The sequence below is a fragment of the Capsicum annuum genome, chromosome 8 (genome assembly GCF_002878395.1).
Source record: "Capsicum annuum cultivar UCD-10X-F1 chromosome 8, UCD10Xv1.1, whole genome shotgun sequence".
In the NCBI taxonomy this organism is placed as follows: domain Eukaryota; kingdom Viridiplantae; phylum Streptophyta; class Magnoliopsida; order Solanales; family Solanaceae; genus Capsicum; species Capsicum annuum.
In genome coordinates this window covers 29217386-29244779 of record NC_061118.1, presented here as the reverse complement: position 1 = coordinate 29244779, position 27394 = coordinate 29217386, and positions in this window count along the sequence as shown.

Here is a 27394-nt window from a genome sequence, read left to right as displayed (position 1 = left end):
CTCCTCGTAGGATAAGGAATCCAAAATACCCACATTCTCCAAGGGAATAACTATTGAAAGATCACCCACACACTTTCTCAACATCAAAATATGAAACACCAAATTAATGGAGCTCAATCTAAAAGACAACTCCAACTCATAAGCGACATTACAAACCCTCTTAACAACCATGTATGGACCAATATAACAGGGATTGAGCTTCCCTTTTTTACCAAACCGCATAACTCCCTTTGTGGGAGACACCTTTAAGAATACCAAATCACCAACATCAAATTCCAACTCCCTCTACCTCAGTCCGCGTATGACTTTTGTCAACTTTGGGTGGCCTTAAGTCTATCTTGAATCATATATACCTTTTCCATGTCTTAGTTAACCAAATCAATGCCAAATATCTTATTTTCACCAACCTCAAACCACCCAATAGGAGATCTACGCCTCCTACCATATAAGTCCTCAAACGGAGCCATACCAATGCTTGAGTTTCAAGTGTTATTTTAGGAAAATTCTATGAAAGGTAAGTGGTCTGCTCAACTACCACAATAATCAAACACACAAGCCCAAAGCATATCTTCTAAGACCTATATTGTCCTTTCCACTTGCCCATCCGTCTATCGGTGGAAAGCAGTACTAACGGTTACCTAATACCCCAAACCTCGCTGAAATGACCTTCAAAAGTTTGATGGGAATTGAGTACCTTGATCAGATATGATAGAAACTAGAGTACCGTGCAACTTCATAATATCCTCAAGGAACGTCTTGGCATAATCCTCAGAAAAGAAACTAGTCCTCACTGGCAAAAAGTGATCAGACTTAATCATTCTATCAATGATGACCCAAATCCAACCAAACTGCTAGCTAGACCGCGTAAGATCGGTAACAAAATCCATATTAATTATCTCCCATTTCCACACTGATAACTCAACCGTTTGTGTCAACCAACCGAGCCTCAAGTGCTGCACCTTTACTTTCTGACATACCATGCACTTAGGTATAAAATTGGCCATATCATGCTTCATATTGTTCCACTAACAAATTTCTTTAAGATCATGATACATTTTTATCGAGCCAGGATAAATCGTATAATGAAAATCATAAGCTTAGGACAAAATTGTCTCTCACAACTAATTAAGGTCGAGAACACATAGTCTGCCTTGGTACATCAATATACCATCACCACCAATCTAAAAAAACATCACTTTCTGTCTACTTACATCATTCTATAGTTGCCTTAGAATTGGATCCAACAATTTTTTCTCCTTTACTTCAGTATAAAGAGATGACCTTGCCATCTCTTGAACAATTACACCATCATCCTCGAAATCGAAGAGACAAACTCTTAGATTATCCAAATGGTAAATATCTTTCACCAAACCCCTCTTCTTCTCATCCTTATGAGACAAGCTTCCCATGGACAACCTGCTAAGAGCATCAACAACTACATTGTGTTTACCTGGATGATAGTGGAGACTCATGTCATATTCTTTGAGATACTCAAGCCATTTTCTTTACCCGAGATTTAACTATTTTTGAGTGAACATGTATTGCAGGCTCTTATGATTGGAATAAATATCAACATGGACTCTATAAGAATAATACTGCCAGATCTTTAATACAAACACCACAGCCGACAATTCTAAATCATAAGTTTGATAATTCTTCTCATGAAAATTCATTTGTCTAGAAGCACAAGCAAAAACCTTACCAAGATTAATCAACACACAACCCAATCTCACTCGGGACTGATTACAATAGATAAAAAAAACCATCAGTTCCCTCAGGCAAAGTCAAAATTAACCTAAAGTCAACTTATCCTTTTGCTAATCAAAGCTACCCTCACAAGCATCAACCCATAAAGGCTTTACTTTTTTCTGAGTTAATATATTCAATGGGGTAGTGATAGAAGAGAATCTTTCCATAAGCCTTCTATACTAGCTAGCTAAACCTAAGAAGCTTTGAATATTGATTGGATTCATAAGTCTAGGCCACTTCTTAACCACCACAACCTTCTATTGATCCACCATTATTCCTTCACTAGAAACAATATGACCCAGGTAAGTCACAATATTCAACCAGGACACACACTTAGTGAACTTAGCATACAAACACTGATACTTTAGGGTTTGTAACATAAGGAATAGGTGATCAGTATGATCTGCCTTACTCTTGGAATACACATAAATATCATCAATAAAGACAATGACAAACAAGTCTAGAAAATGATAAAAAACCTAATTGATAAGATCCATTAATTCTTTCAAAGCATTAGTCAGGCCAAAAGACATCACCAAATACTCAAAATAATAGTACCAGGTTTGGAAAGTAGTCATAGGGATATCTTCCTCCATAATCTCCAATTGATGGTACCCAAACCAAAGATCAATCTTAAAGAAGAACTTAGAAACTAGAAGTTATCATAGAGATCATCAACTCTCATAAATAGATACTTATTCTTAATACATATTCGAAGGGAACTATCCTTCTTATGAATGAAGAGCATGGGAGCACCCTATGGAGATACACTGGGTTGGATAAAATCCTTATCCACAAGATCTTTCAACTATTTTTGGAGTTTCTTCAACTTAGCCAGAGCCATCCTATAAGGAGGGATAAAGATAGGTCGAGCGTCCAAAAAAAGATTAATACCAAAATAATTTTCCCTATTGGGAGGAAAATAGAAAGATCATCAAGAAATACCTCACAAAATTCATAGACAACAGGGACAGTATACAAAGACGGACCTTTGGATCTACAATCCTTAATATGTACTAAGTGATAGAGGCTCCATTTAGAAACCAAATTTTTGGCTTAAAGACACGAAACATACCTTGCCTTGGCACTGGGGAACTATATTCCCATTTGATAACTGGCTCATTTGGTAAATAAAAACTAACTCTTCGGATATGACAATCAAAAGAAGCATAGCATGAATGCAACCAATCCATCTAAAAAATCACATCAAAGTATAACATGTCAATCTCTATTAGATCCATCAAGGTCTCCCTACTATGGACTGATATTACATAACCCCTATAGACTTCTTTAGCTAAATTGAAGTCAGGATCAAAACCAAAATAAATAGCCATATAAGGGGTTACACAAGAGAGGAGTAAAATTAGGATCAATTATATGATATAGATAATGAAATAAAAGTTTGACCAAACCAGTAACAACATCAAGAAATGTTTCAGAATCCTGGTAGAAGGCAAAAGCATATAGACGGTTCCATACAGCACTAGATCTAGAAGCAGAAGTAACACTCTTTAGTGTAGGAGCGGATAAACAGGCAACTGGAATCTTATTCGGCCCAGAAGAAATTGTAGAAGAACAATCCCTCTATATATGACCAATCTAACCATATTTAAAGCACTTGTTTCTTTTTACTTCACTAACAACACGATGCACCTGACCATAGAATCTACCAGGATAATATGATAGAGATAACTGAGCCCCACTAGACTATGACTAAGCTCCTAGTGTTATAAACTTACTATCATATTGATAATAATGATCACCCAATGACTTTGGATAAGGTGCACTCGCCGTAGAGTAGGAACCAGAATTGCCCCACTTCTTCTTAGGCCATTTTCTGCTGTCTCTACTATTTTTCTGCGAACCTTCACCCTAATCTGAATAACAAAACTTCATACTCTACCTTTCACTCATCTCTACTAGTTTTTTGTTTTCTTCTTCTACTTGTTGATCTAAAGATGTCCATATCCTTATTCAACAAATCATCTTTTCTCTCCAAGATTAACTCATGGGATAACCCCAAAGAAAACATCCTTATTTTAGCCCTGATGCTAGACACTAACTCAGGAGCATAATGCGATAGATGATGAAAATTTAATGCATACTCATTTACAGACATCCAGCCTTCCTCAAATTCAAGAACTCCTTAGCCTTCACCTCTCTAAAATTTTAAGGAATGAAGCGATCAAGAAAAGCAAATTAGAAGTAATCCCCTAAAGTAGACTAAGCATCATCAATACTAGACTAGTCCCACTCCTCTTACCATTGGTATGATACATCCTTCAATTAATAAGTAGCAAACTCTACCCCCTCCACATAAATAACATGCATCATATAGAAGATCTTTGTCATCTCATAAATAAAATTTTGAGGATCTTTCTTATTTTTAGAACCAAAGAAAGTAGGAGGACTAAAACTCATAAATTATCCAATGCTAATGGTCTCGGAAGATAGAGCAGAAGAAGAAACCAGTTCAGTCTGAGCAGTCAACAACTGGGTAAGAAAATGAATAGAATGGAAAATTTTAGTATTTGACACATCAACTTGAGGTTCCTAATGTGAGATAGGGGAACCAATGGAGCTTCTTTAGGGTAATCAAAAGCAGTGACCCTAGATCAATTTTGAAATCTTAGAGTAGGTAATCTCTGTCCACATTATCCGCAGATGGTACAGAAAAGTTGCCATGAGCATCTGATATTCTGGAAGGCATGATCTAAAAAGATAACATACAGTATTAGAGGAGATTCAATGACTTAGACTTTATAGCTCAAAATAGAACAATAAGAAAAAGAAACATAACTAAATGTCTCATAGCTTCTCCTTTATAAGCGTGGTGCACTACATACCCATAAAAGAGACTAGTTAACATGGCTTTGTGGACATCTAAAAACACCAAACCTTTATCTGATACCATATCTATCATAACCTGAACATGGTCCTAGCCGTGACGAGTATCTCAAGTCCCACATGGACCAGAGACCACCCTTTTGTACACAAATAAACAACACAATATCCCTAATGTTGAATGAATTCATAACATATAACAAAATAAATTTGACTAATAAAAAATACCTTTATGATCCCTAACCAACAACCAACCAAAATTGAAATTTAAGGGGGGGGGGATTTAATTAAAAAAATTTTGTGTCGACTACTGGCTCCTCATAGTCGACTCACCTGCAGATCACTACACTTAATAAAATAGATTAGAATTAAAATAATAAAGAAAATTAATAATTAAATATAAAATAAATACAAAGAGATTTATCTAGTTCAGAACACTAATATGGTGCTTACTTCCATCCTTCTTGGGTTTCAATGATTCCTTAGATCGTTCAATATCGGGCTCGAGTAAAATGATGGGATATAAGTTTTGAGGACTTATTTTGTTCTTCTAATCTTGTGACATAGCTTCATTTGTGTTACAAATTTGACTTGATCCTACTATTTATACGACAATTATAAAATAAAAGTTACAAACTTTTGTGAGAATAAGATTTAGATACTTTGATATTCTTCTTTAAATTATGTAACCTTTGTCTATCTTTAGTTTTCTTCTTTTATATTCTTCAACTGCTACTCATCGTAAGAAACCCTAAGAAATTTCTTCTCAATCAAGGATTTGAATTGATTCCTTGATTAAGGAAAGTAATCGTATGGTATGTCCATATCAAATATGTCAATACACAGTTTATTACTCACATCTGTATCAGATACATTTGTGGTCTCATCTTTCTTTTGCTTTTGTCGTGATTTTGATTTACGATTTTCCTTCATTTTGTTCTTGTTCTAATGGATTTTCTTGGATGTTGTATATCATGGATTTGTCATGATTTCAATATTTGTAACATTCATTTCTTTTTTTCTTATTTTAATTGAATCACTTGGATATTGTAGATAATTATTGGATATTCTCCCATTCTTGGATCCGTCTTTCTTACCTTCATAAATTTTTTGATCCTTCTTGTCTTTGTTTAAGACATCCCTCCATTATTAGCAATTCCCAATATGCTGTAAGGATCCACTCATTAGTTTTTCATAATTAATATCTAAACATAGGAGGCTAACAATCTCCCCCTTTTTTATATTGACAAACACCAATTAAATATTAGTTAACTTTGTTATTGCTGTAGTCAACTTGATTCTCCTTTTTGTTGACTCTCATATTTCAAAATTCTAGTTGGCTCTCAGTAAACTAGACTAACTCTTTTTTGCTGAATCTCATATTTTGGAATACCAGTTAACGCTCAATCGACTAGACTAGCTCTCTTTGACTTAATTGTCGACTCTAATGTTCTTACATTCTCCCCTTTGACATAATCAAAATAAAACAACACACAAATAGGGAAATAAAATACAAATAGAGAAAACCATTGAGATATAAACAATAAGTAGCAGTTGAAATCCTAAAAGATGAGTGAAATTACTTTACAACCCATAATTAAAAAAGGGATGGGACCCTCTTTTGAATAGAAATCATCGGAGCTATCATTTGGCCAGGAAGTAGGTGAGGGTATTATGCATATTGTGACAGAATTATTCATATAATTTTCCAACATAATTGGAAAATGAGAAATATGAGTTCTGAAGAGTGATACCAAGGTCATTATTGAAAGAGCTGGCTTCGATTTTGAAGGATTCTAGGCGAGAGACTACTTTGGAGAATAAATTGATGCCTTGTTTTTTGAATCCATCAATGGTCAAACTCACTTTTATTATGTAAGAATTAGTGTCCTTCCTAAGTTGCAACAATTTAGAAGTTGACTCATAAAGCAGCACCACTCCTTCCTCGACAATCCTCATACGGTGCTTGTGTTCTTATAACTCCTTCAATACAAGAACCATGAGGTTGCAGATGGGTTTACTTACCTTAAGGAACTCCAATTTTGCTCTTCTAGAGTGATTTCTATTCCACTCAGCATTAATTAAAATATATCCTATACTGGAGAAGGTTTTAGAGTCATAGGTGGCAGAGATTTCCATAAATGGATAAGAAAATACGTCGATAGAGTAGAATTGGAGAATTTGGGTGATCAATATTTCATAAGCCAGGATGGTAGAGGAAGGAGCATCGATAACACTTTCAAGCATATATTCATGGAACCATGATGCCCAATTAATCTTACACTTGTTCACAAAACATTAGAGAACGAACACATCTCGGCAAGTGATATTACTTAGGGACCCTTTACTGGGGATCAGGGTGATGGCGATGATATGAGCCAAAATTTGATACTTAAAACAAATAGACAAAGAACCAAAATAATAGGATGATGCAGTTTCTGGATCAGGCACAACCTTTTTGGACTCTTCAAAACTAACATCAAACTCATTGGGCTAAGAACCAGTCATATAGCGAATTACACCAAAGAACTTTGTATCAAACTCTTTTTCTAAAAGAAATTCATTCAAAACAATTCTTGTTCCCAGCTCAAGAGTTTCCAACTCACCACTATTTGGGGATATGCAAAGGTTCACCTAGAATAGATAAATTAGGTCTTCATTCACCAGAAATCCACGGAGATAAAACATTGAGGATAAGCCTTAAAATTGAAAGAACAAATTTTCATTGTTGTGAGAATCATTAGATATTTACAACATACTTGGGAAAAATAGAGTAACCTTTAAAAGAAAAAAAATTCTTTTTGCACACCTGTCCAAAACTTATGCATGTCCACTGAAGGAAGAGGACCAGAAGAAAGTGGGTGAAGTATTTTGATGGGGATGTAGAGCTCAGAGCAAGATACTTTTTAGAGACATTCGACTACTTGGACGAAGAAGAGGACTTATCAGAGGATTATGGAATAAGGACAAGGTTATTAGAAGAGAGAGTGGGAAGGTTTCTTGAGAAATTTGCCATGAATCAAGTTTCGGTCATTTTTTTAGCAGAGTTTGGATTAAGTTTCTGTAAAGAGATAGAGTGGAATAGGAGGAGTTAATGGAGAAAAAGGAGGATGAATATGAAAAGTTGAAGATAGAGGGGACTTTTGAAGTGAATGGGTGGCAGAAGGGGTATTGGGAAGGTAAAAGGATCAAAGAGGTAGTAATTTTAGGCATAAAATGAGAGAAAGTAATGATGACTCAGTTGTCAAAAGAGGTGAATTCTTTTTTAATTGGGGCAAATTATTGTCTAAAATAATGTTCAAAAGTCATTAAAGCTAAGAATACCAAGTCTCTTTCTAAGGTAACAAAATCTTTCTTCAAGCAGGGGTTTTGTAATGATATCTGCTAGTTGATTTTTATAGTCATCAAATTTTAAAGAAAAATTGTCATTCTTTACATGATCTCAAATAAAATGATTCTTAATATCAATATGTTTAGCCCTTGAGTGATGCACAATATATTTAGATATCCTAATAGCACTGGTGTTATCACACATTATAGGAACATACTCAAATGATAAAATAAAGTCAAGTAGTTGATGCATAATCTATATAATTTGAGTACCACAACTTCTGACGGATATGTATTCTGCTTTATTGGTTGAAAGAGCAATGAAAGCTACTTCTTCCTATGCCCTGAGATCAGGGAATAACATAGAATTTTACATGTTCCACTAGTGCTCTTTAAATTATTTTTCTTCCATACACTAAACATAACGTCTGGTCGACTAGTAGTCAAATAGACTAGAGATCCGATAACCTCCCTATAAATCTTTTCATCAACATCTTTTCTTGATGAATCTAAGTCAAGGCTTGTGGATGAACTCTTTGGGGTTCTATAGTCCTTTCCTTTTTCCATACCAAATCTCTTGATAAGTTCCTTTGTGTACTTAGCTTGACTTATGAAAGTGCCTTTGGGAGTTTTTTTATTTGTAATCCCAAAAAGAATGTAAGCTCACCCATACATCTCATTTCGAATTCTCCTTTCATCAAATTCAAAAAATTTTCACACATAGAGATACTAGAACTACCAAAAATGATATCATCAATATAAATTTGCACAATAAGAAGATTTGAATCAAGATTTTGTATGAACGAAGTTGTATTAATTTTACCCCTTTGAAAATTTTTATGTAGTAAGAACGTATTAAATTTCTCAGACCAAGCCTTTGGATCTTGTTTGGGGTCGTAAAGTTCTTTTGATAATTTTAAAACATGATTTGGACATGACTAATTTTCAAACCCTTAGGGTTGTTTTGCAAAATTTCTTAATGAATAAAAAAATTTAAGAAAGCACTTTTTATGTCCATTTCATATAGCTGAAAACATTTGAAAGCAGCAATGCTAATAAAATCCATAATGACTCTAACATTAACATGGGGGAAAAGGTCTCATCATAATCAATACCTTCTTGTTGGGAATAGCCTTGATCTATAAGTCTGGCTTTATTTCTGATAGCCTTACCTTATTCGTTCAGCTTGTTTATGTAAACCCATTTAGTTCTAATTATCGAAAAGTCTCTTGGCCTTTAAACAAAGTCCCAAATTTGGTTTCATCCAAACTAGTACAGTTCTTCCTTGATGGCTTTGACCCATGATTCATCTTTAAGGGCCTTATTGGTTTTCTTTTGTTCAATTTAGACATAAGGGCAACGGATTCTTGTCTCTTCAATGATGCTCTTGTTTGCACTCTATCTTCTAGATTTCCAATGATGAGTTCATTTGTATAGCTAGCATCATGCTTCCATTCTCTTGGAACACTACATTTCACTATTTCTGCTATGGGAGCTAACTCTGGATGTGGTGTAGTCGACTTATTGCATGATGGCTCAGAGGTTGTGCTACTATTTTTTCTGGATTGTAGATTATTGAATTATTTTTCATGAAAACTAAAAATGATAAGGAGGTGATTAGTTTAATCAAATACAATATGCATATATTACTCAACACGTAATAGTCTTTTATTAAAGACCCGGTAAGCACGACTAGTTTGAGATTACCTAAGGAAAATACCTTTGACACTTCGAGGATTGAATTTTCCAAAGTTATTCTTACCATTTGTGTGAATAAGAATGTTGTAACCAAAAGTATAGAAATAGCTAATGTTGGGATTCTTTCATCTCCAGTGTTCTTAAGGTGTTTTCTTTAGGATAGGTCTAATCAGGCACTTGTTGATGATATAGCATGTTGTGCTTACTGCTTTTGCCTAAAAGTGATCTAGGAGAATATGTTCTACAAACATTGTCCTGGTATTTTCCTGGAGATACCAATTGTTTTACTATCCTACACCATTTTGCTGAGGAGACAGAGGTGAAGAGAAGTTCTTAGAGTATCCGTTCTAAGCACAATACTCCTCAAATCCCTTGTTTTCAAATTCTCCTTTGTGATCACTATGAATGTAGGTGATGAGATGTTTAGCTTCTCTCTTTACCTTTCTACAAAAAAATATCAAAGTTTGTGAAAGGCTTATTTCTATGAGTAAGAAACATCACCCAAGTAAATTATGAGTAATAATCACTATAACAATAACATATCTCTTTCCACCAATGCTTGCGGTCTTGGTTAGGCCAAACCAATCCATGTGGATTGTTTGAAGAGGTTTGGTAGTAGATACAATGTCCTTGACTTTGAATGATGTCTGGGTCTAGTTACCCAATTAGCAGCACTTACATATGTGGTCCTTTTCAAACTTGAGTTATGACAGACCTTTCACCAATTCCAGTCTAGAAAACTTCTCAATGATATGAATACTAGCATGCTTGAGCTTTTTGTACCACAACTAGGTATCATTGGTTTGTACAATAAGGCACATTAAGGTATCAAATTCAGGACTATTTAAGACATAAATATAAACAATGCATTAACCTGTAACACCTTATATTTCCCTAGCATAATCTTAGTCTTAGTGTATGAATATTCATAAAAAAAATTGAAAACTCATAATTTTTTAGTTTAGAGCCTGCCATTATGTAGGAAATTCAATTAGTTTTCCAACGATAAATATTCACCAAAATCCGATAACCGAGTAAGAAGTTATGGCAATTTTAAGTTTCAATCATCAAACATCGTCACTTTAACCTTTAGCGCATTGCGGAGACAGTCCAAATGACAATTATCAATTTCCAGTGTGACTCCACGATGTTGGCATGTCGCATAGCAGGCCAATTTCCAGTTTAGCAATTTCCAATAAGACTTCATGATGGTGGCACGTCGCGGAGGTGGCCAAATTGGCACTTTAAAGGATTAAGGTGATAGCTCCATATCGCGATGATTGTCCAGGTCCTAATTTTCCATTTCTAGAGGATTGGCATGATAGTGGCGCATCGCGCCAAGGTCAAAAGTCGGGATGGTCAGTTTTCATCTTACATTTTAAATCTCTTTAAGGGTATTTTGTTCTTTTTTCTAAGTCCAAAACTTATCCTAAAACACAAAATTTAGCCCCATTTGACCTAAATAATCATTTATTACTCAATTTCCACTCAAATTGAAGATCCCCTTTTCCAAGAACAAGAAACCCTAGCTCTTAAATTCAAGACCAATCCTCAGGAACTCACTAAGAACTTTAAGAAATTCACTATCCCAGGTATGTTAGATGTTCATCCATGGAGTCCAAATATCCTATTTTAATTACCAAGTGATAATCTTTTCAAGTTATTTGATTTTAAATTATGATTTCATCCATGAATCTCCATGTACTATTGATTTTGTACCATGTTACCATGAAATTAATGTTATTATTCAATCCTCCATGTTTTAATATTATTATTTGTTGAATTAAACCATGATTTAATGTTATTATGATGAATTCATGCTATTCCTACAAGTTCTATGACATTTCTATGATTGTTTTAAACCATGAACTAAAAGTGTTTGATAAAATACCTGTAAGAGTGATTTATTTAATGAGAGCCTTCATGTTTTGATCTCCAAGTTTTAGTGTCATTTTACTATTATTATTTTTTAGTCCTGGGGGTATTGAATTCCCAAAATCCATAGTTGTTAACTTAGTCTAGTATCAGTACATTATAGAATAGTCTTTAGAACATACTATGATCATTATTAGAACAGTCAGTTACTATTCAGACGAATTCAAAATAGTCTAGTATTTTAGTGTCTTTCAGTTGGGAGTTGGATTTAGCACCGAGTGGGTGTAGGGATAGAGCTCATCATATAAGTAGAGTCATTAGTAGCAGTCCCTATACTTCAGAACTACGTAGCCAGCATAGGGTATGAGAAGTCACCCGTCAGATTAGACTTGACTATCTCGCAGGGGCAACCTGTATGTTTGAGATTGGCAACCTTAGTCCTTTGGACATTATATAAATTTAGTAGATCCACACAGCTATCATTAGTACCCATGGCACGATATTAACACCCTTCTAACTGGGGTTATAGGTTCGACTCAATTAGCTCAAATTAGGGAATGTTGGTTAGATGATACCTCCCACAGTCTTAGATATAGTCTTCGTTATAGTCTTAGTTCAGTTACACTGTCTTAGAGTTGCTTAACCAAAGAATACAGATATCAGTATTTTTTAGTGTTTCAGTTTACAGATTTTACTCAGTCTATATTATATGCTTAGTCATCATTCCCAGTGTCTACAAATTTTTATGTATATTCAATATATACAGATGTTATGCATACTCGGTATATATAAATTCTCCATATTTTTGGTATCTACAGATTCCATGTTCTTTACTCAGTACTCCATGTTTTACATACATATTCAGTTAATTATTAGTTCTATCCATGAAACTGTTCATATCAGCCTACCTCATTTAGCATACCAGTACATTCAAAGTACTTATCGCATCCTTTTCTTTTGCACTATGATATATCATATTATAGGTGCTGATGCTTAGTCCCGGATTGCACTTAGTCCCGCATATCATCAGCAGTACAGTAGAAATGGTGAGTCCTCATCATTCGAGGACAGATTATATTAATTCTTATCTTTATCTCAGTAGTTAGTAGAGTTAGTAAGGGGCCTGTCCCATAACTCACAGTATTCAGTTTAGAAGCTTTTCAGACACAACAGTTAGCTATTCAGATTTCAGTATGGTGCTAGATTCATAATTCATTGTTATTTCAATGATAAAATCTTATGGCAATATAAAATATCCTGCAATTATGATATTATTATTTAGTGCTCACGACAGGTACCAGCTCATGGGTTAGCTTGTGGTTCCTTAAAACTGTAAGCACTGTGTGACGACTAGAGGCTAGTCCCTGGTCATTGCAAACTTGGTATCATAGCCTAAAGTTTTAAAGTATCCTAGGAATTCCGAAAACCACATCAAGTAGAGTCTTATGCATGGGTGTATAGAGTGCCACACCTTCTTTAGGTATTCATGTCCAGCAAGTGAGCATGACCTCAAGTAAAAATCCCTGTCTAATATATTCCTTCCTTCCACTTATAGAACCTACCCCTTAAGAAGAACAGGAAATCATCCAGCCCCTAAGCCCTTCCAGGCAGATCCTCTAGACGAGTATGTCTCTCATGCAAAATTTAGGGCTGCGTTCACTACTCTAGCCAATTCTGTAGAAGCACAAAATGAATGGACAACTGTTGCTCCAGCCAATCAAGTGGCCAATACTGTTGTAGCTGGAATTTGGGATTTCACCCGGATGAATCCTTCTTTTTTTGTGGGATCCAAGTCTAAGAAGGATCCACAGGAATTCTTAGATATGGTTCAGAAATTCACAGATGCTATGGGGGTGATATATAGTCAGAGTGCTGAGTTGGCTACATATCAGTTACAGGATGTAGCCCATACTTGGTTTAAGCAGTGGAAGGTTGATAGGGGTGTAGATGTAGGGCCTGTAAAATGGGAAGAGTTTGCCATGACTTTCTTAGACAAATTGTTCCCATTGGAGTTGAGGGAGGCCAGGTGCTAGATTTTATTAACTTAAGGCAGGGCAGCAAGAGCGTGAGGGAGTATTCCCTCAAGTTTACTCAGTTTTCTAGGTATGCTCCTTATATAGTAGTTGATAACAGGTCCAAGATGAGTAAGTTTGTGTCTGGCATACCTGATAGTATAGTCAAGGAGTGTAGGACCATAATGGTTATTAGTGAGATGGACTTGTCTAGGATGATGGTCCATGATCAAAAGATAGAGGAATAAATGATTAATGAAAGAGAGTGAGTAAGCAAGAGGGCTAAGATAGGTAGTTTAAATTTCAATCAGCGGAAGTCAGAAGATGGTAATCGTCCTCAACTCCTTCAGAGGTCTTAAGACCCAGCACCCTCTTCAACCAATCCTTTCATACCCAAATTTAGAAATCACAATAGGGATAGGATACCAAGCTCTAAATCCCAGATCAGTGTTAGCAGTGTCTGGCATACCTGATAGTATGGTCAAGGAGTATAGGACCGCAATGGCCATTAGTGAGATGGACTTGTCTAGGATGATGGTCCATGATCAAAAGATAGAGGAATAGAAGATTAAGGAAAGAGAGTGAGTAAACAAGAGGATAAGATAGGTAGTTTAAATTTCAATCAGCGAAAGTCAGAAGATAGTAACCGTCCTCAGCTCCATCAGAGGTCTCAAGACCCAGCACCCTCTTCAACCAATACTTTCATACCCAAATTTAAAAATGACAATAGGGATAGGGAACCAGGGTCTAAGTCCCAGATCAGTGTTAGTAGTGCTCATACAAATCCTCTATGTTAGAAATGTGGTAGACACCATCAGGGTGAGTGTAAAATGGGTAGTGATGTATGCTTTGGGTGTGGCAAGCCAAGCCATCGAATTTAGAATTCTCGGGTATTTTCTTAGAAAGGTAGGGATGTGTGCCAATAGGGCCAGTCCCATCAGTCGTTAATTCCTCGCCAGACTCAGCAAGGTGTCGCTTCCAGGCTACCAGTCTGCATACGAATAGATTATATGCTCTTCAGCCCACCAAGATCCTAAAAATTAACCTGATATAGTTACTGGTATATTGCAGGTCTTTCACTTATATGTTTATGCTTTACTAGTCCCTCGAGCTTCTCTTTTTTCTGTAACTCCATTTATAGCCATCAACTTTGGAGTCAGTCCTGAAACTCTAGTAGAGCCCTTTTTAGTGTCTACCCCAGTAGGTATTTCCATTGTATCCAGACAAGTACACAGGAACTGTTGGATTATAATATCTCAGTAAGTGACCTCAGTTGATCTCGTGGAGTTAAAGATGACGGATTTTGACATCATTATCATCCATGGATTGGCTTTACTCATGTTATGCCTTAGTTGATTGTAGAAATAGAATTGTTTATTTTTAGTTCCCAAATGAACCAGTCTTTGAATGGAGGGGTAGTACCACAACTCTTAGGAGTTAGTTGATTTCATACTTTAGCTCCGAAAAGCTAATATCGAAGGGATGTATTTACCACCTTGTGTGAGTTAAAGACTTTATCTCAGAAGCTCCAACTCTTATGTGGATTTTAGTAGTGAGGGAATTTCCATATGTGTTCCCTGAAGATCTCCCCGGAGTTCCTCCTGAAAGGGAAATCAACTTCAGAATAGACCTTCTCCTAGATACTCAAACTATATCTATTCTATAATACAAAATGACTCTAGCTGAACTCAAAGAATTGAAAGAATAGTTGAAGGATCTCATAGATAACAGATTCATCAGACCCAGCATCTCCCTATGGTGAACACCTATCCTATTCATGCGTAAGAAAGATAGTTCTCTCAGAATGTGTACAGACTACCATCAGTTGAACAAGGTCATAGTCAAGAATAAATATCCACTTCCTAGAATCGATGACTTGTTTGACAAACTTCAGGGTGCTGCCTATTTTTCCAAGATAGACCTCAAATCAGGCTATCATCAGCTCTGGGTCAGAGAGTGTGACATTTTAAAAATAGCTTTTCGAACTCGGTATGGCCACTTTGAATTTCTAGTCATGTCCTTAGATCTTACAAATTCCCCAGCAGCCTTCATAGACTTCATGAACTGAGTTTTCAAGCAGCACTTGGACATGTTCATCATAGTTTTTATTGATGACACTCTTATTTACTCCTGTAGCAAAAATGATTATGCAGACCATCTCAAAATAGTACTTCAGACTCTTAAAGCTCACCATTTGTTTGCTAAATTTAGTAAGTGTGAATTATGGCTAAGATCAGTAGATTTCCTTGTCCATATTATTTTTTGTGATGGCATTAGAGTTGATCCTCAAAAGACCGAGGAAGTGAGAAACTGGAGTAGACCTATCTCCCTATCAGATATTAGGAGTTTCATGGGTTTAGCTGGGTATTACCGTTGGTTTGTTGAAGGGTTTTCTTTTACTACATCCCTCATCTCCAGATTGACTCAGAAGTAAGTTAACTTTCAGTGGTTATATTCATGCGAGAAGAGTTTTCAGGATTTAAAGCCTCGACTTACCTCAGCCCAAGTCTTAACTCTACTAGATGGTTCAGATAGTTTTATTATATACTGTGATGCATCTAGAGTAGGTTTGGGTTATGTCCTCATGCATAGAGGTAAGGTCATAGCCTATGCCTCTAGATAGCTTAAACCCTATGAGAAGAATTAACCTACTCATGATCTTGAGTTAGCAGCTATAGTGTTTGCCTTAAAGATTTAGAGGCATTACTTGTATGGGGTGTATGTAGATGTGTTCACAGATCACAAAAGCCTTTAGTATATGTTCTCTCAGAAAGATTTGAATATCTATCAGAGAAGGTGGTTAGAATTATTAAAAGATTATAAAATGAGTTTTCTATATCATCCGGGCTAGGATAATGTAGTGGTTGATGCTCTTAGTAGGTTGTCTATAGGTAGTGTTACTCATGTTGAGGATGGCAAGAAAAAGTTAGCTCAGAAAGTTCATCAGCTTGCCCGACTAGGTATTCGCTTAGTCGACTCATTAGATGGTAGTGTGTAGGTGTAGAGTAGATTAGAGTCATCTCTATTTTTTGTGGAAAAGGAAAAGAAAGATAGAGATCCCAGTCTAGTTAAGTTGAAAGAATAAGTCAGAGACCATAAAGTGGAGGCTTTTTCCCAATGGGGAGATGTTGTTTTGCATTGTCAGGGTAGATTGTATGTACCTGGTGTAGATGAATTGAGGAAACAAATTCTTTCAGAGGCATATGGTATATGTTACTCTATTTATCTAGTGGCCACTAAGATGTACCATAATTTGTGGGAGAGATATACCATAATTTGCGGGAGATCTATTGGCAGAGTGGGATGAAGAGAGATATTATAGAATTTGTAGCTAAGTGCTCTACATGTCATCAAGTTAAGGTGGAGCACCTGAAGCCTAGTGGGTCTATACAAGAGTTCAGTATTCCCATGTGTAAATGGGATAAAGTGAACATAGACTCTGTGAAAGGTTTGTCGCGTACCCTTCATCAGCATAATTTTATTTGGGTTATCATAGACAAGATGAATAAATCAGCTCATTTCTTGTCATTCCATACCTCTTATTTAGCCAAGGACTATGCCAAACTCTATCTGATAGAGTTAGTTAGGTTACATGGTGTTCCCTTATCTATCATCTCAGATAGAGGTACCCAGTTTACCTTTTATTTCTAGAAAGCATTCCAAAAGGGTCTTGGTACCCAAGTACATCTCAGTACAGCCTTCCACCCTCAAAGAGACGGTCAAGTAGAAAGGACCATTCAGACCCTTGAGTATATGCTTAGAGAATGTGCAGTTTATTTTAAAGGTAGTTGGGATGACCACTTGCCTTTGATTGAATTCACAAACAACAACAGCTATTATTCCAGTATTCATATGGCTCTATTTGAGGCTCTCTATGAAAGGTGATGTAGATCTCCAATTGGTTCGTTTGATGTAGGTGAGGCTATAGTAGTAGAGCCTGACTTGGTGTTTGATGCCTTAGAGAAGGTTCAGTTGATCAGAGAAAGGCTTAACTCTTCCCAGAGCCGACAGAAATTGTATGTCGATATGAGGAAAAAGGATCTATAGTTTGAGGTTGGATATTTTGTTTACTTGAAAATCTCTCCCTTGAATGGAGTGAAAAGATTTGACAAGAAAGGGAAACTCAGTCCCCAATATGTCGGTTCCTTCAAAATTCTCAGTCATTTTGGAAAGGTAGCTTACGAGGTTAAGTTACCTTTATATTTATCTTCAGTACACCCAATGGTCCATGTATCAGTGTTCAAAAAGTGTATTGGTGATCCAGTTATAGTTGTTCCCTTAGAAAGTCTAGATATTCAAAACAATCTTTCCTTTAAGGAAGTTCTAGTCAAAACTCTTGATCATCAAGTTCGTAGACTAAGGAACAAAGAAGTTCCATTGGTCAAAGTTCTTTGGTGAAATTAGTCTGTTGAGGGAGCCACTTGAGAAGTAAAGGCAGATATGTGGACCAAGTACCCTTACATCTTCTCTACGAATCCAGATTTAGTATAAGGTACTAATATCTTATTAAGATTACTCTCTATCATGCTCAGTTTTAGATGCACATCATGTTCATGTCAATCGTGCATTTATAAATTCAGTTAAGTCATGCATTCCATACATCAGATATGTATGTTTAGTGTATAAGCTCAGCTCTACAGCTTTCCTCAGCTTAACTAGTTTCATTCAAAGATGAATGATTCCTAGAGGAGATTGTAATATCCCAAATTTCCCTAGCATAATCTAAGTCCTAGTACATGAGTATTCATAAATAAAAATTTTGAAACACTTATCATTTTTTATTTTAGAGCCAGCCATTGCGTAGGAAATTTAATTAACTTTCTAACGATATAAAATTTGCTAAAATCCGATAACCGGATAAGAGGTTATGGTGATTTTAAGTTTCAATTGTTAAACATCATTGTTTTAACCCTTATCACACCACGAAGACAGTACAAATGACAATTGTCAATTTCCAGTTTGACTCCATGATGTTGGCACGTCACAGAGAAGGCCAATTTCCAGTTTGGCAATTTCCAGTGGGCCTCCGCGATGGTAGCACGTTGCGGAGGTGGCCAATTTGGCACTTTAAAGGATTAAGGTGATATCTCCACATCGTGATGTTTGTCCAAGTCCCAATTGTCCTTTTCCAGTGGCTTAGTACAATAATGACGGGTCGCACCAAGGCCAAAAATTGGGATAGTCTATTTGCAGCTTACGTTTTAAATCCTTTTAAGTGTTTTTGGGTCTTTTTCCTAGGCCCTAAACTCATCCTAAAACACGAAATTCAGCCACAATTGACCTAAATAATCATTCATTACTTAATCTCCTCTGAAATTAAAGATATCTTTTTCCATGAACAAGAAATACTAGCTCTCAAATTCAAGACCAATCCTCAGGAACTCACCAAGAACTTCAAGTAATTCACTATCCCAGGTATGTTAGATGTTCATCCATGGATTCCTGTTATCCATGGAGTCCAAATATCCTATGTTAATTACCAAGTGATAATATTTTCAAGCTAATTTATTTTAAATTAGGATTTCATCCAAGAGTCTCCATGTATTATTGATTTTGTGCCATGTTACCATGAAATTAATGTTATTATTCAATCCTCCATATTTTAATATTATTATTTATTGAATTAAACCATGATTTAATACTATTATTATGAACTCATGCTATTCCTACAAGTTTCATGACATTTCTATGATTGTTTTAAACTATGAACTAAAGTGTTTGCTAAAATGCCTACAAGAGAGATTTATTTAACAAGAGCCTTCATGTTTTGATCTCCAAGTTTTAGTTTCATTTTACTATTATTGTTTTTTATTCCTGGGGGTATCGAATACCCAAAATCCATAGCTGTTTACTTAGTCTAGTATGAGTACATTATAGAATAGTCTTCAAAACATACTATGAGCAGTATCAAAGCAGTCAGTTACCAGTCAGACGAATTCAAAATAGTCTAGTACTTCAGTGCCTTTTAGTTGGGAGTAAGATTTAGCACCGAGCGAGTGTAGGGATGGTGGATTCCCCGTCAGATGGGCAGAGTCATTAGTAGCATTCCATAACTCCATAAATACATAGCCAACGTAGAGTATGAGAAGTCACCTATCATATTAGGCTTAACTATCTCGCTGGGGTCACCTGTCAGTTCATGCTTGACATCCTGAGGCCTTTGGACATTATATCAGTTTAGTGGATCCATACAACTATCTTTAGTACTCGTGGAACATTAATGACACCCTTCCAACTGGGTTTACAAGATGGACCTTGATTAGCTCAAATTGGGGAATGTCGGTTAGATGATACCTCCCACAGTTTCAAATATAGTCTCAGTTCAGTTACGCAGTTTTAGAGTTGCTTTGCCAAATCATATAGATATCAATATTTTTTAGTTTTTCTGATTATAGATTTTACTTAGTCCATGTTATATGCTTGGTAATACATTCCCAGTGCCTATAGATTTTCACGTAAATTCAGTATTTATAGACTGTCATGCATACTCGGTATATATTGATTCTCCATATTTTTAGTATCTACAGATTCCATGTTATCTACTTAGTACTCCATGTTTTACATACATATTCAGTTAATTACTAGTTCTATTCATGAAACCATGCATATCAGCCTACCTCATTTAGCATACCCGTACATTCAAAGTACTGATCGTATACCTTTCTTTTGCGCTATGATGTATCATATCATAGGTGTTGCCGCTCAGTCCCCAGATCACACTTAGTCCCTCAGATCATTAGTAGTACAGTAACAATGGTGAGTCCTCATCTTTTGAGGACAAATTATATTACTTCTTATCTTTATCTCAGTAGTTAGTAGAGTTAGTTGGGGGCCTATCCTATCAACTCACACTATTCAGTTTAGAGGATTTTCAGACACTACAGTTATCTATTCAAATTATTTAGATTTCAGTATTGTGCAAGATTCCTAATTCAATAGTTGTTAAGTGTTAAAACCTTATAGCAATATCAAATATTTTCTGCAATAATGATATTATTATTCAATACTCACGACAAGTACAAACTCATGGGTTAGCTCGTGGTCCCTTGGGACTGTAAGCACTAATAGGAGGTAGTCCCGGGTCATTACATAACTGGGGAGAAAGATGTCTCTTTTGTCGTGTTTGATTGAGCAATTTTTAGCTTTGAAAAAGACTCCAAATCTTGCATCAAACAGCTGACTAATGTTGAGCAGTTTGTGTTAAGGTCGTCTACTAGATATACTTTAGTGAATTCACATGATGAGCTAAGTCTTACTGAGCTGACTCTAATGACATTGTCTTTAGCATTTTCACCGCATCTTACTAATCCCTATCTATTTTATTTTGAGTAGAAATATTTTCTTTCTTTCCGGTTATGTGTCTGGAACATCCTTTATCAATGACCAACATTCCCTTCTTATAGCTCCTACGGACCTATTACTGCAAAATAAGAGTAAAAAATTTTTTAGGTACCTACGTGGTCTTGGGTTCTTGCAAACCCAAACTCTTTTTCTCTTGAGAAAGTTTGTTCGATTTATCTATAACCTTTTAAAACTCGCCAGTTATCAAGTCTAAAGTAGATTCATGAATATTAAATTCATGGAAATAATGTAGTCTTACCTCACTAGTTTCACATGTTTCCATAAAACATAAATTGGCGGCTTATATTTCTTCTTTGGTTTCATCTTTATCACTCCAGGCCCTATAATTTTGATTCTTCCTAGATGTTTTTCTTCTTAATTCTATATAGTTTTGTTTGAAGTGGCTAGGCCTTCAACATTAATAGCAGCGATCATCATTTCTAGTGGAGTCATTATTTTTGGCCCCTTGGGATCTTTTTTGTCTCTGTCTCATGATCTGCCATACTCCAAGGTTAATGAGAGTCATTCCTTCACTATTGACATCTTCCAAGATGTCCTCTTCTTCAGTTGGAGCAACGTTGAAGGCTACTTGTTTCTTTTTTTCCTCCTTGTCGTACCTGTTGATATAATTCTTTCAAATGCAATGAGGTTACCTCAATGTTCGTCATATGTCATGTTATATAGATACCTGTCTTCCATAATTGAAGACTTGGTTTCCCAAATTATTGGAATACTTTAGACATACTTCTGGACGTGCAGGCTATGTGGATAGATCATCCCTAGTTATTTTAGTTTGCATACGATCTTACTTAATCTGGTAAACATTGTTTTAATGTTCTCATTCTCTTCATTTTGAATAGGTCATATTTATTGACTAGCGCAAAAATCTTTGATTTTTTGACATTGGTGGTTTCTTCATAGGTTACCTCCAATTTTTCCGACATTTTTTTTATTGTCTCATAGGTTGATATATTGTCATATTCTTATCATCTAACGGAACAAAGAAGTAAACTTATAGTACGTGCATTAGTTTGGATTACCTCTTGTTATTCCTTGTTAACCTCGAAACTCTCAAGGCCTTATATTTAAGCAATGTTGGATTCTTTGTCTTTGTCCTTTTGCTTCTCTTTGAGTCTTGGAATTTTCTTTGGACCCTTCTTGATGACAACCCAACCTTGGAAGTAATTTGACTAGATAAATATTCCGAATCTATTCTTCCAGTAAGAGTAGTGTTGTCCATTAAAGTATGGTGGTCTTGTGGAAGACTGACACCATCTTGAAAAAGAGCATCAGGAATTTATAATTTGCCATTTTTATATTTTCTCACTTGCAGTAAAGAAACACTATTGGTGAGACCTACTCTGTGAATTGAAAATTTTCTATAAGTCAATTACTGGCTCCTCACAGTCGACTCACTTGTAGATCAGTACACTTTACAAAACAGATTAGAATTAAAATAATGAAGCAAATACATAATCGAACATAAAGTAAAGAATAGAGATTTATCCTAGTTTGAAATACCAATGTGGTGCCTACTTCTAGTCCCCTTCGGTTTCAATGTTTTCTTAGATTGTTCAATGTAGAGCTCGAGTACAATGATGGTAAATAAGTTCCAAAAAATTATTTTGTTCTTCAAATCTTGGGACACAGCTTCAGGTTTTTTTACAAAGTTGACTCGATCCTACTCTTTATACAACAATTATAAAATAAAAGATACAAAGCTTTGTGAGATTAAGATTAAGACACTTTGATATTCTTCTTGAAATTGCATAACTTTTTTCTATCTTTAGTCTTCTTTTTTATTAGTCTTGAGTTGCTACTCATCGTTAGGAAACCCAAGAGATTTCATTGTTAGGAAACCCAAGAGATTTCTTCTCAATCAAGGATTTGAATTGATTTCTTGATTGAGGAAAGTAACCTTATGGTATGTCCATATTGGATATGTCAGGGCCCCATCTCTCACCCTTTGGTAGGGCCCTAACGCATGTAGCCGCAGGAATTGGAGAAGAAATAATATACTAAGGTGACTTAACCAGCTGATCATGTAATATAGTATGGGGGACTCTAGCTTCCTAATAACATAATAGTGATATTAAGGTGGACCGAACCACCCTGTTAAAAGCAAAAGCAGACTCTAAACCCAAGCCATTCTGATCCCCACACCAACTAGTGTGGTTTCAAGTGTTAGTCTCTTATGATTTCCAGTTTCATGACCAGCTACACAACCCTCTTTTAATCCTAATTAAAATATTTAACACACAGTCCTAATCATTGAACCATGTTACACATTGAGGCATACATTGTTGGTATCATCACACCAACTACACTTGCAAGGTAACAAAAATATGTAAAACCAATCACATCACTTGTGGGGATTCACAATCCCCTTTGTTGAGTTATGCAATACCTTGTAAAAATACAAAACCCACCAGGTTCATTCTAAACCATTATGCCTCATTAGCTTTTCACATAATGCAAAACTTTAAAAATAGTTCAATATGCACATTTTTCATATTCAAATGAATTTACCATTATATGGTTGAGTCATAAACACTTCAAAAGATACAAGTTTGAGAAAAGCACAATTCCCTAGTTTATACACCATACCCATGCACCCACAAGTTCAAAACCTTAATCAAAGCATGAATAATAACTTGTAAATAATGGGAAACATTGTTCTATCGATAAGTATTAAAAACCCTCAACCCTTGTTTTAAAACCAACATCAATTGCTCATGAACAAAACTTTAAAACATATGCTTTTAACAAATTAACAATAAGGTAAGAGTAACATGCCTGAAATATCAAGTTTCATGGAATGAATTCAACCCTTGAGCCCCTGGATGACCTACTTCTTGGAAACCCTAAGAATGGTTGCTTGAGATAATTTAGGAGAGCTTGGAAGTGTTTGAGTATGTGATGAATGAGAAATAACCTCCCTTAAGTGCTTTAATAATGTGGGATTTTAATTGGGTGGGAAGGGAATTGTCAAAAGTACCCTCAAATTAAAATCTGAAATTTAGTCCTCAATTATTATGGGTCACCATACGACTCGTGTTGATTCATTATGGCTCGTCACCCTGAGTTGTATCCAAGAAATTTCCCAGGACACCCATTCACTGGTGACATTACGACTCAATTGATACCACTCATAATAGGACTCTACGAATTGTAGGGTACAGTCGTAGTCAATAAAGAAACCATTAAGTATGAACAGGACACCTAACGATTTTCACTGAGTGACCCGTAACCAGTCCTTAAGACTCTTAGTGATCCATTCGTACTCAGAGTATAACTCTGCCACATACTAACTGATCTGGTTACAGGTGGGTCCTTGAGACTCGTAAAGACTCCCTACAACTCGTAAATATAAGTCATATTCAGGACAGTAACTTAAGTGCCATTTACTAAACATCTTACACTAGGGTCACATGACCCGTCAAGATACCTTACGACTCGTAGGTAGATTCATAGTCAGGACAGTGAGGATAAAATTTCAAAAATTTTTCTAACGGCCAAAGACTCGAGGCGTTAAAGTCAGACTATGAGTTTTAGGGAGTGCCACTCTAGCCAAAAGAAGAACAAAAGTCCTTAAGGATGTTTCTTTCATAGCAATAGGAATAAAGTTGGTGACAAGTCGTAGGGTTAGGCTACAACTCGTAGTGTCCCTCATTTTGAGCATATGGATTTGAAGATCTAAAGATTCAAAAGATAGTCGGAGATTCTATGAGTAAGGCAATGACTCATCTAGTGACCTGATGAATCATCATAGTTAGATGAAAGCCTAGGATACAGAGTTGATAATAAGTCAATATGTGTCTAGAAGACTCGTTATCTGTGGTGTTGTCACTACCAATCTTTGTCACCCTATTTTGTTTAGACATACTGTGATATTACTATAAATACCATTTTTTTGTCTTATTATTAGTTACACACATGTCTTACTTGTTACATTATTTTGAGTTCCAAGATACACTTTTGATCTTGGAATTCTTGTTCCTTGTTTTTAGGGTTTTATATAAAGTTACTATTTTGGTTTTCATTCTTAGTTATTTGTGAGATCATTCATATGTTTTCAGTTATGAATTAAATGTATGTTCTTATGATCTTGAGTAGTTGAACCCTATAACAAGCATTGTGGGAACCCTAATAGATTAACAAAGTAGAGGAAGTAAAAAGTCATTGTTGAATGGAGTTTATGAATGTATGGTGGTTTTCTTCATATTGGTTGTTTTTTTTCAACTACAGCCATTAAGAGCATACCTATAGTTGATACTAACTCAAGTGATATGTTGATATTAGATAAAGAAGATCACAATAGTAATTTGTAGCTACCAAACTTCATCTAATTAACTTGAGACAGAGAGGAGATAGTTAATCTGAGATCTAGGACAATGGTTAGAATTGCGACACTCTGAGACTACGAAAAGATGAATGAAATTTACCCAAACTAAGGTCGAGATATGGTTAGGTGATACTTAACTTTTTAGATTCTGCATTGAAGACACCAAGATAGTTTAAAGAGCAGTATAAGTCCGCCAAGTTAAAAAGCTAGGGGGAACACAATCCTAATGATCATCTCATACTAATAACAACCTCATTTTCAAGCAATTGACACTATTAGTACTGTCTTACAAAATCCTCCATTTACTTTTTGCATTTTATAGCTATATCAACCATCTTTTAATTGATTTTTGTCATATTCCCTTTAGTTCTACCCTAACATTTCTTGGGTTCTATATTTGACAAGTGACCGCATTATTCATTTTAGGAGGTGTAATTTAGGTGACATTAAATTTTGGTGCCATTGTCGAGGAGTATGATTATGGATTGATTAATTGAGGTTTTATGCTTGTTGGTTTTCTAGTTTATATTATTTTTTGGACATAAGCTGGTGTATTCCCAGCACTAGGATTCAACACAATCCCCCAATACCTTTTGATCCCGAGCTTGAATGTACCTTACAATAGAATCATAGGATGGAAGAGTATAAGCATGGATCTTGGCACAAAGGGATTCAAGATGATCCAAATGCATTGAATCAGAGGTACTATATCAGACATGGTTGATGTTTAAGAAAAAGTTGATGAATATGCCCAATAATAGAATTTCAGGGAGGAATTTCCTCGATATGTTCTATAGAGCCATGAAAGAAAACACTAAAGATATTGTTGACACTATTACTAGTGGGGATTTTATGAGTTTTCTTATCAAATCACCAAAACTAACCAAGGATGGCAATATTAGGAGGCAGATAGAGGAGTCAACACTAATGTTATTGGTGCTTCCAGTGAGCAGAAAGCCCTTGATAATACAATGGATCAAGAAGTAGCACAGTTGAGGACAAAGATTAGGTTACTTAGCAAGAATCTTACAACTATGGGATCAAAAAAGGTGAATATAGTAGGTGCATGACATAAATATGTAAGACATGTCGAGTTTAACTCTAAGGAGGAAGCAAAGTACTTAATCATAGAGATGGAAGGTTTTTGAGCCAAAGGTCAAGGGTATAATTAGGATACTTAGAATTCAAAGCAAGGGAATCAAGGTGGAAACTATTATGGGGATAGGTATAGGGATAGAAGCAGAGCAAGAAATAGTGACCGGAGGCGAAAGGATGATTATAAGGAGAAAAGTGGTATGTATGTTCCATTAGGGAACCAAGCTATTGAATCAAGGATGGAAGTATTACTTATGAAGTTTCTTAAAGGTTCAAAGAGGCAAAAGATTTATGTTAAGGAGATTAAGGCATCCATTTTAGTACTGACCCATAAAGTAGAATCACATGCTATTGCAATTAAGGAGCTTGATTATTTGTTTGGTCAAATGTCGACTGCATTGATTCAGTGTCAATCGGGAACTTATTTGAGCATTACCATTAGTAATCCAAATAAAGACGGTCACTGGCTACTCATCACCACTTAGAGTGGGGGTCTACTATTGGTTCACCGATGCATGTATATGATGAGGTAAGGGATAATACTATTGAGGTCAATGGTGCACGCAAAGCTAAAACTGAGAAAGTGGTCACTAATCATGAGGCATTGAAGAAATCAATGAATGTCGAGAAATGAACTAGGAATAATAAGGGAAAATGAATGGAGGTCGAACTAGTCTTGAAGCTTATTTCATGATCTCCCCTACCTTTTCTTTAAAGTTTGAAGAAAAAGAAGGAAAAAGGGAAATATCAGAAATTCATGTTGATATTGAAAGAATTTTCTTTGAATATCCCTCTTGTGAAAGCTTTAGAGAAAATGACTTGGTAAGAAAAGTTTATGAAGGATTTAGTGACTAAGAAGCGGACAAAGATGGCCAAACACAACCCTTGCGAAAAATCCAACCTAATTGACATGCTTTTTACACCCTAAACCATAACCCTAAACCCTACTTATTTCTACTCGCCGACTAGTATGGCCACCAACTTTTGTGGGACTATCCTACTATATGATCCAAAAAATATGAAATCTAATAAATCAAACATTTATTCACAATTAGTAGTTACTGCGCCAAAGTATGTAGATATTGTGAAGCCTAAAAATGTCATC